We start from the raw sequence: 9783 nt of genomic DNA, 5'->3' as shown, positions 1-9783 counted from the left end.
CCCCAGCCCCTTTTTTTTTTTTTTTTTTTTTAACAAGGAAGAAAATGTAAGTAGCATTAGTGTTTGAAAAAAACCCTCTAGATGTTCCTATTCATGTTGAACTTACGAAATTCCAAACATGACTCTGGCACTCTTCTAGGTGCTTTTATATCTAGGCTGTTCTCTTGGGCCTCTAGTTTGGGACAAAAACGAGGTCTTGGCTCAAAGTAAGAAAGAGGAAATGACAGCTAAGCAACCACAGGGAAATGCTTATTCATTAACTACAAACTGTGAACATACCTGTGTGCAAAGATGTGGAGGGCCATGTGTCCAAACTGAGAGTCCTTTCCTAACCCAAGAAAGTTAACATGGAATGAAGAAACTTTCAGATTGGCCAATTTAGTCATCTCTTTGTAAGCATCTTGTATGTAAACAAATTGAAGCACTTTTAATGTGTGTTTGTTGAAAAATGGATGAGTTTATAACATACACTCATATTTATCTCAAAAGAGAGCAACATGTCGGATGATTTTGCTGAGGTCACCGGAAGTGTATGGCAGAGTTGGGAATCAGTTCTGCTGTGTTGTTCTCTCTGCAATCCAACCTCTCTTCATTACCTACTCATTGAAAGAATGTGTCGGTGTTTCCAGAACCACCCAGAAGGACATAATGATATATGCATCCTTATAGCTTATTCCCATGGAAAAATACAGATAACCAGCAAAGGCAAAAGGCATACCATGGTGTCCAGGTAGGACCAGTTGTGAGTCCCCAGGTGTCCCCTTCTAGATGAGGTGTGAGACAACACTTCATCTCTGGCAGCCTTCTAACTGCCAACAGGGAATCTCATCTGGGTTTTAGTGTCCTTTTAAATTATTATCATTTTATTGTACCTATTTATTTTGTGGCACAGTTGGTACTTTGATTCATGTATATAATGAGTATAATGATCAAATCAGGGCAGTTAGCATTCCCACCTCCTGAAACATTTATGAAAACAGTTTTGGTAATCATATAGACACCGAAAGACAAATCTTTCAAGTTTTCTTTTGTATGGCTGCCACAAAAGGCGATCTGATAGTTATCAAAAACCGGGTTAAATAACAGTGAGTTATGGCAGGCTGATGGGGCCTGTAATCTCCCAAGCAAGTGGTTGTCGAAGGTTTACATAAATGAGACAATGTAATGATTTTAGGGCACCAAGAGGGACTAACTCTCTTACCGCTTTAGTATTCTCAGAGTTAGCCAAAGACTGCTCTGGGCTGCCCATATTTATTTTGTTTTTAAACAAAGGAGGAAGATACTCAACAAAATGCCGGACTCTCACAGGACCTTTGGAGAATTTTTTCAAATTGTAAATTATGTCAAACAGGAGAACTATGGTATCTCCAAGAAGTCCTTCACAGCAGGAGTGAGATGCCTGCAGCTGCCGTCTCCTTTAAGTTAATTGGGGTTGGGGCCAGACATCCTCAGCTGTGGCCTTCAGACAACTCACAAGTAAACACAGAAGGCCAATTGGTTCATATTAAATCCAGCTCAGAGACACTTTGTAGTGGTCCCCAACAGATAGTAATTACTAGAGGTTGGCAAAGTTTGGAGGAAGGAGAGGTAGAAGGAGGTTGACTAGTGGGTACTAAAACATTGCAAGGTAGAAGTGTTAAATTCTAGTATTCTCCATTATAGTGGAGAGGCTGCAGTCCATAATAATCTATTGTATATTTTACAGACAACTAGAGGAGAACTTGCTTCCTCCAAGCACAATGTAATTATAAAGAGATGGAAATGTTAATTGTTCTACTTTGATCACTACCAATGTATACATATAGTTGAAACATCATACTCTATCCCATGAATAAGTCCAGGGTTTTTACTGGGAGTCAGTGAGTACTTCACGTGGCTATTCTAGTTACACAGCCTCTAGGCTTCTGTGGAACCCAAAATGATATCTCATAGCCAAAGACCTTCACCAGAACCCACATTGTTAGCATCAAGTATATGGCATAGTCTGAGGCCCTAGCTAAAAAACACACACATATCCAAAAGATTATTCCAAAGGTGTATGTCCCCCAGGAACTGGTCAATGGGCAGAGTAGTCTTTGAAATGTGCAGTGTTTGAATATTGCAGACTTACTGAATTGACCCTATTTTGCAAAAGAACAAAGCAAAAATTTCCCCTTTAAAATCCTGGCTTTATACTGGCTAAAGTGTACAACATTGTTATGCAGACTGCCATACCTTTCATTCTAGCAAGCACCATGATTTCCGCTGTTGATCCTCTGGGAGCAAGTTCTGTCCATTCTCATGTTTGAAACCTAGAGAAAACGTAACTCTGAGCAAAAAGCTTTAGCTTCCAGGAGGAGAGAGAAAAGAGATTTAGAAGGAACGATCTCCCTATCTAATACACATCTATACACACACACATTAAGCCCACAACAAGACAGGATTCCTTTCTGCTCTGACAATCTCTAATTGAAGAGCAGAACATTTATTTTAAAGCGTGACAGGTGAAAGGCTTATTTAGAAATATAAATAAACATTAATTAGCTATAAACATGACAGGCACAGACTTGTTTCCTGCTGGGACCATCTGAGAGGTGGGTGAGAAACAGCTGAGCGCTAAATGCTATTCACAGTGTTACAAAGCTCTCTAATGGGCTCAACATCACCTTTCAGTTACCCACAAGGCTATGTTTAACCAGCCTCCTGCTGCAGCAGAATCTCTGCCACTCACTCCACCCTGGCGCCTGTCCTACACTGGGAAGATTTCCACTGCATCCAGATTGACTTCTGGGCTATATGGTTGGAGATTAACAGCAACTCTGCCCAGCCTTCAGCTCTTAAGAAAATGTTTGCTGAAGCAGAGGGAAGCCAATCAATGGCAGGGAAGTTCCACCTGTTCTAGATGTTACTCAGACACTTGCCTATTGGGTAGATCAGTAGGAACTCCAAGACCAAGGAGAGTATGTGACAGAGGGAGCAAGCAGATACTTCATACCCCGATACTGCTTGGGACTGCTAAAGACCAGGCAAGTTATTCTACTTATAGGCAACATGGCAATATTTCCAATTGTCCCATGCATCCTTTCATCCATCCATTCATCCACCCACCCAGCCATCTGGACCGTCATCTACTTGCCCATTCATTTACAAGATTTGTGTGTAATCACTGTACGGGATGCCAGGGATGCAAAACCAACTTTAAAAAAAGATTGTCCTTTTCTTTGAGGATAATCTCACTTTACTTTGGTAGAAAGTAGAATCAGCTCTACAAAGAAACTAATGGTATAGACTAGTAAGGTCTGTAACAAAGGCTTGTGTGAGACACAAACAGTCTTTACTGCAGCACAAATGAGGAACTGAGATTTTTCTCTCAGGATTGTGGAAAGGCCGGAGGCTGGAGGTACCCTTCCAGCTATATTTGAGCGATGAATTAGACGAGATCGGGAGTGTTCAGGGTGGTATGGCCGTAGCCTGAAGGATGAATTAGAATATCCCTTGTTTTCTATTCTAGAAAAACAGATAAAAATTCTTTCTAAGGGTCTACAGACATGATTATGATCTCCTGGGTCTTCTGCATTGTGAAACTGGATAGCCAGTGAAATTTCTATGCTTGGAGTCACTGCATGGAAAAGAAAAGGAAGCTTTTCATTTAACTGGCGTCAGAGACTTATCTGATGTCACAGGGCCTTCTGTGGTCCTTATCCCATGTTCTTAAACTAGATCTTGTTTGTTAGAGAATCCAAATGTAGGATCCAAAAGCTCGCCCACACAGGAAATGTTAGTATATGCATACATTGGAATATAAGTAACCAAAACCAAAACTCACACAAAACAAAACCACTGAGCTACTGAGACCCTCAATAGCATAAACGCATTTCAGAAATATTATATTGAGTGAGTGAAATTGGTAATTAAAGATTACATACTCTGTGCTCATATTTATGAAAGTTCAAGATCAGTAGAGATAACATGACAATAGAGAAATTAGAACAGTATTTGCTTCTGGAAAGGTGAGTCAATAATAGGAATCAAGAGGGAACATTTTTAGGTTAGTGGAAATATTTTGTATCTTTTTTGAAAGTACTGGGAAATGAACCCAGGCCTTTTTCACTGAGCTACATCCGATCCCTTTTTATTTTTCATATTGAGACAGGCATTCACTAACTTCCTCTGGTGGGACTCTAACTTTTGATCTTGCTGCCTCAGCCTCCCAGAGTACTAGGATTACAAATAAGCACCACCTTGTTAGCTATGGTCTACATCTTGACTGAAGAGTTAATCATACCCAAACTCATTGACCTGTATAATCAGGATCTGTGCTTTTGTATTATAGGTATGCATTTACCTTAATACATAAAATTAAAACTAAATAAAGCAAAGCAAGTTTACAAAGCTTTATAATTCAAGTAAGAAACAAAAGAAGTGGATTAAAATAAGACTGCCAGTTCAGAGGCGTACGAGTCAAGAGGAGGTGGATGTCTTTACCAGAACGGCACAGAAAGTGTGGAAGAAGATTGTCTGGGAGTCAGACTCAGCCAGGAAGAAGTCAAGCCTGCAGAGGTGCTCAAACAAGCAGACAGGCTCTGCAGTCAGGTTACAGGCTGCACTGACTCAGTTTTTCTTTCTGCAACTCCTATGGAGGGGCCAGAGGCCAAAGGGGCATTGGAGAAGTGTGCTGCAGGAGGAGAGAACTCTCTGGCTGGAGCAGGCTCCGTGAAGGCAGTGACAGCCTTGTCTGAGCTGCCTTGTTGCAGCTGGCCCTGCTCTCGGGCTGCTCTGAAAATTTGGGGCCTCAGAATTAGGAGAGCTATCGATTCCCATCCTCTTGGCTCTTGCTATGAGAGTGCATGTTGATAAAGGGATTCAGTGTGCTTTGAAGAGCTCATTGATTTCCATTTACAACATTCACAAATAGGGCTGGCTTCTGCCAGGGGACAGGGTGAGCATATTTTGTTTCTTTTTTTTCCCCTTTCTTTCTTTTCTCTGGGGCCCAATGGAATAGAATTTTTAGCTACTTAAATGATTTTTCTCATCTCATTCTATCCCTCTGGCATATGTTTTTAGTTAATCAGCTTATTGTAAAAGAAGTGCGAAAGGATAGGGGAAAGGAAGATGACTCGTCCCTTTCTAAACTTTTATCTCCCAGGAACTCTGGATGCTCTGCACACTTGGCTCGTTTTACCTATGCCATGTTCCTCAGAAGTGACCAAAAAACAAGTGTTATTTTTCCTTATTTTCATTGACTTGGGCTAAGGTACTAAACCTAGAATTTCCTTCTTTTGCGTATGGTGAGTAGGAGGAAAAGAGCCCAAAACTTTGCTGCCATATCAGGGGAAAGAGTAGAATGCCCATGGTGTCCTAGATGAAAAAATTAAATTTCATTCTGCATTATTTTATTTACAATTGTTCCTTTGGTGAGCCGAGATTAAATAGTGTTTCTCTCATATATCAAAACTATGTTTGGGTATATACTTTTACTGATATAGCTAATCTACTTTTAAGTGAATGGTTACATTTTCTTGGATAAACTCTTGCGGCAAAGCAAAGGGCATGCTTTGTTTTCTCTTGCTAGTATCTTCAGACTACACACCCCTCAGGCTACAGAGCTGGAGCACTCTGTATGCCCTGGGGAGGGCTAGTCTGATTTTTTGAAAAGATCCAAAGAAATCCCTTATTTTTAATTTTTATGGGACAGAGTGAGGTGAGAAGATGGGGTGTGGGGAAAAGTGGGGGAGCAGTTATGTGGCTCAGTGCTTCCCTTTAGCGTCTGTGAAGGCCCTCTGTGGAGAGCTGATAGAAGTGGCAGGAAAGGGATGGGGAAGAAGGAGCCAAGAACCAGGACCAGATCAACTAGTCTTGCTCTGAGGCTGTGCTCTGTGAAGGAGGCTCAGATGTCAAAGCAGATGAGGATCCAGAAGGGATCTGTAGGCGCTTCCTCTGTCCAAGATGTACATTCAAGGAGAACCAATCTAGGGAGTGAGGCAGGGTACCAATGACCATGGCCGGTGGGATTAGACAGCCCTGAGTTCTAAAGCCATAAAGTATGAGCTACCCAGAGTGAAGCGGCCTTGGAGGTCAAGGCAAACAGTGGTCCTCGAAGAGAAGGATCCACATCTGGAAACTGAGCCGTGTCTCCTCAGTACACAGGTAAGTATCATGGTGGATGCTCACATTCTCCAATCCCAAAGTTTTACTCAGACAATTTAGAAATCTGATATAAATCAAAAGGACACATTTTTTTTTTTTTTTGGGTTTTTCTCCGGTACCAGGAACCGAACTCACGACCTTGCGCTTGCCAGGCAGGCGCTTTGCCGCTGAGCTAAATCCCCAGCCCAAAAGGACACATTTTGATCCCACCTTCTGGTAAAGAGAAAATAATTCATCTGTCCTGAGAGGACTTGGTGCACAAAATGGATACAGTAACACCTTTGCTTGAGGGCATCTGTACCTGCAGTGCTGAGGTACATCTCAGCAGCAGTGCTGAGTGATAGGAATGGCAAAGGCCTCATCCAGACAGGTAAGTTGCAGGGCCTGTGTCTGCAGGTGGCATCTGGAGGCTGCTTCCTCCTTTCAGTGTCTACAAGTAGGAGAGGCAGCCATCCTCCCTCCTGAGGCATCTGCAGGAATTCACCACACAATTGCCTTTTAGGTTGTTAACCTTACTCCTCATTAGGTTAGAGAAAGTGACTGGTAAAGGATGAAAACAAGACTTCAGGGTGAGCCCGGTAGTTCACCCTGAGGTGAACTTCAAGGTGAGCTTCTCACCTTGGGGAGAAGCATAATCATTGCCTATTCACTTGCTTCCAAAATTCTTTTTAACCTCTTCCTCTCACTTTTACTAATTGCTAGTCTTATTGTATTACTCTTTACCAGTAGATTTAATGTTTTAAAGCATTTTATTTTGGAAAACTTTTGGAACCAGACCAATCAGACCAAAAGTGTTGAGACGTAATACATCATTTTTTTAAAATCAGTAGCCAAGGACAAGTTGCTTAACCTCCTTTAACCTTAGTAGAATTTAAACGTCATCTGCAAAATTTGGACTATCCTCCTCTTAAGACACTTATACTGGTTATAAATGTGTATGAAATCTTAGCATGGAGACTGGCATATATCAGGCATTCAAATAAATAGCAGACATTAAAATTAGTATGAACTACCAGAAGGATATTAGGTACAAAACAATACCACATATTAGACTGCATTTTTGGGTTAATTTACATGTGCTTTGTCAACTGAAATATTTAAGAAAGAGGGACATTATGCACATAATATTTGTTTTTTGTTTTTTTTTTTTGGTTTTTCTCTGGTACCAGGAACTGAACTCACGACCTTGCGCTTGCCAGGCAGGCGCTTTTGCCGCTGAGCTAAATCCCCAGCCCCAGTGCACATAATATTTGGATGGCAGAAAACCTCCTTTAGCATTTTATGGTATACATATTGTAAAGGTTTCATTATGAGCAGTCTCATAAACAGTTAATTGTTAGCTGAGTTAATATGACAAATTTCACCACACATTTGCTGTTGGAGGAGTTCAAACCTCATCTGTATGTGAAGGCTGCTTGCTAAGTCCCCGGTGGGACCTTGGCCCATGCTGACCCAGTTTAAGTGAGAATCTCTCATTGTGGGAAAAAGAATATAGTGTTAAAAAGCCTTTCAAGTAGTCACAGGCATAAATTCTGCACAGGTCCCCTGTGGTTAGCCTTAGCTATAACTAGATGTTGCTAATAAATCAAATGAAATGTTTACTAATGTGAAAATATGGTGGGCCCTCCATATCTGTGGGGTTTTTATCCATAGATTCAACTAAAGATTGAGAATATTTGAGAAAAATACATTTGTACTGAACATGTACAGACTTTCTATGTCATTATTCCTTATACAATTCTGCATGGTAACTATTTACAAACCTTTGCATTATATTAAGTATTATAAGTAATCTAGAGATGATCTAGGGTATTTGGGAGAATGGGGATAGGCTATGTGCAGACCATACACCATTTTGTATCAGGGACTTGAATATTCAAGGTTTTGCATCCATGGGGGATCCTGGACCCATTCTTTGAAGATGAGAAGGGATGACCCTATGATGGTCAATGAAATAACGGGAAATGCAGTCTCATAATCTTACAACGTGCCACCAATATCATTTCCCTTATATAGATATTTGCTGCACTCAGGAACTTAGGCTGAATGCTGTCTGCACAATCTTGAGCACAAATGGAAACTCAAGGGTTTTTGTGAGTCTTGGTTGGTTTAATTAGAAATGTCACTCTTTTGGGTTCCCATCACATTCTCCAAAATTTGCCTTCTCCCAGCTCTAGCCTTGCCTTCATTTTCCCATGACAGTGATATAAATAATACAAAGTTCTTACTGCTGGAAAGGAGGAATGTGACCCGAAGTCAGGAATGGAAAATACAGCAAGTCAAAGCTGGTAAAGCAGAGTGGTAAACACAATCAGGGATAGGTGAGCCATGAGGAACTGGGGAATGCAAAGAGAGGCGTATTTGAAATAAGGGTAACCTCTTGAATAAGGGGCTCAATTAACTTGCAGAGCAACTAGAATGGGATCAATGAAGGCAGAGGAAAGATGGCGAAGGTGTCTGAGGAGCATAGCGATGTGGCCCTGATCCACCTCTTTGCCGAGACAGAAATGAAAGAACTCATGTTTGCATGAATTGAATTAACTTTGCAATTCAGTTCAGACAAGAACTCACTGGAAAAGCTCCTAGGGAGATGTGTAAGTGCTTGATTTCAAAATTGCAATTCAATCTGCGCCATATACTTGGCCGATGAAGAAACTGAGATGTAGAATCAGTTTTGCCAAGGGTCAACAGTTCAAAATTAAACACTCCATTTCCAACAAAACAAAATGACTCCATACAAAACCTTCAAATCTGCATCAACTCCTGTGTTCCTTTCCTTGGGGAGAAGCATAATCATTGCCTATTCACTTGCTTCCAAAATTCTTTTTAACCTCTTCCTGTCTAAGCCACCTAGACTGCAAATCTGCCTGTCTCTACAGATTTCCATCTGCTGCCTTCAGCTGGGCCTCTGTCATCTCTCCTGCCTGGTCTCAGTCTCTCCAATCTTTTCTTAACACTCCTGATCTAATGATCTGATTATGTTCCCTTCACCACCTGTGGGAAAATGTCAGGCATCCTGCCATGACATACAGGTGCATTAAGGATCTGCCCATTGCCCCACTTCTATGGGTGTTAAGGTCCTTTCTCCTTACAATCTGTGCTTTTACTTTGAATTGCTGCAGTTGCTGTACTGCATAGCTTGTTCTTCTCCATTTTCCATTTGTTTGGTAAGATTCATCTTACAGCCACAACATTGCATGCCTTCTGGGTACCACTGATTTGAAACAGTGTGGACATTTCCCTCTAAAAGTGTGCAACATGACCTTAATTAGGTTCCCAGAGAACCTGTGCTTGTCTCTACTTTACCTCTCCTGTTAATGTATTATGGTGACCTATGGGCTTGTGGGATCATTCCAGCAAACTAGCTCCTGGATGAGGCTATTCAGAAATAAAAAAATGTTTTAAAATATTGACACTGGATTAGGACAAATCAGTTTTCAAATATATTCTCACATACTTAATTGCAGTGCAAACCTTTGCCAGTTATTTGTTTTATCTGAAATTTGGGGTTACTAAGTACTAAAATGGGCATAATAATAGTACCTACTTCATCATGACATAATCTACGTTATTATATGTGGTACAAGTTATAGCACACTATGCTGTAATTATGTAATTTGTATAATATATATTTATGTGAGTTTGTAGCACAGTATC

General features: G+C 40.9%; 1 protein-coding gene across 3 annotated transcripts in view; it reads left to right on the top strand.

Moving 5' to 3' along the window:
• Agbl1 (ATP/GTP binding protein-like 1) overlaps positions 1–9783 on the top strand; it is an 800368-nt gene that overhangs the window by 405480 nt on the left and 385105 nt on the right. The gene's annotated exons all lie outside the window — the stretch shown is intronic.

Source organism: Chinchilla lanigera, unplaced genomic scaffold, assembly GCF_000276665.1.
Source record: "Chinchilla lanigera isolate Chin_1 unplaced genomic scaffold, ChiLan1.0 scaffold00015, whole genome shotgun sequence".
In the NCBI taxonomy this organism is placed as follows: Eukaryota; Metazoa; Chordata; class Mammalia; order Rodentia; family Chinchillidae; genus Chinchilla; species Chinchilla lanigera.
The sequence above is the reverse complement of the archived record's forward strand: the minus strand, read 5'-3'. Positions and strand labels throughout refer to the sequence as shown.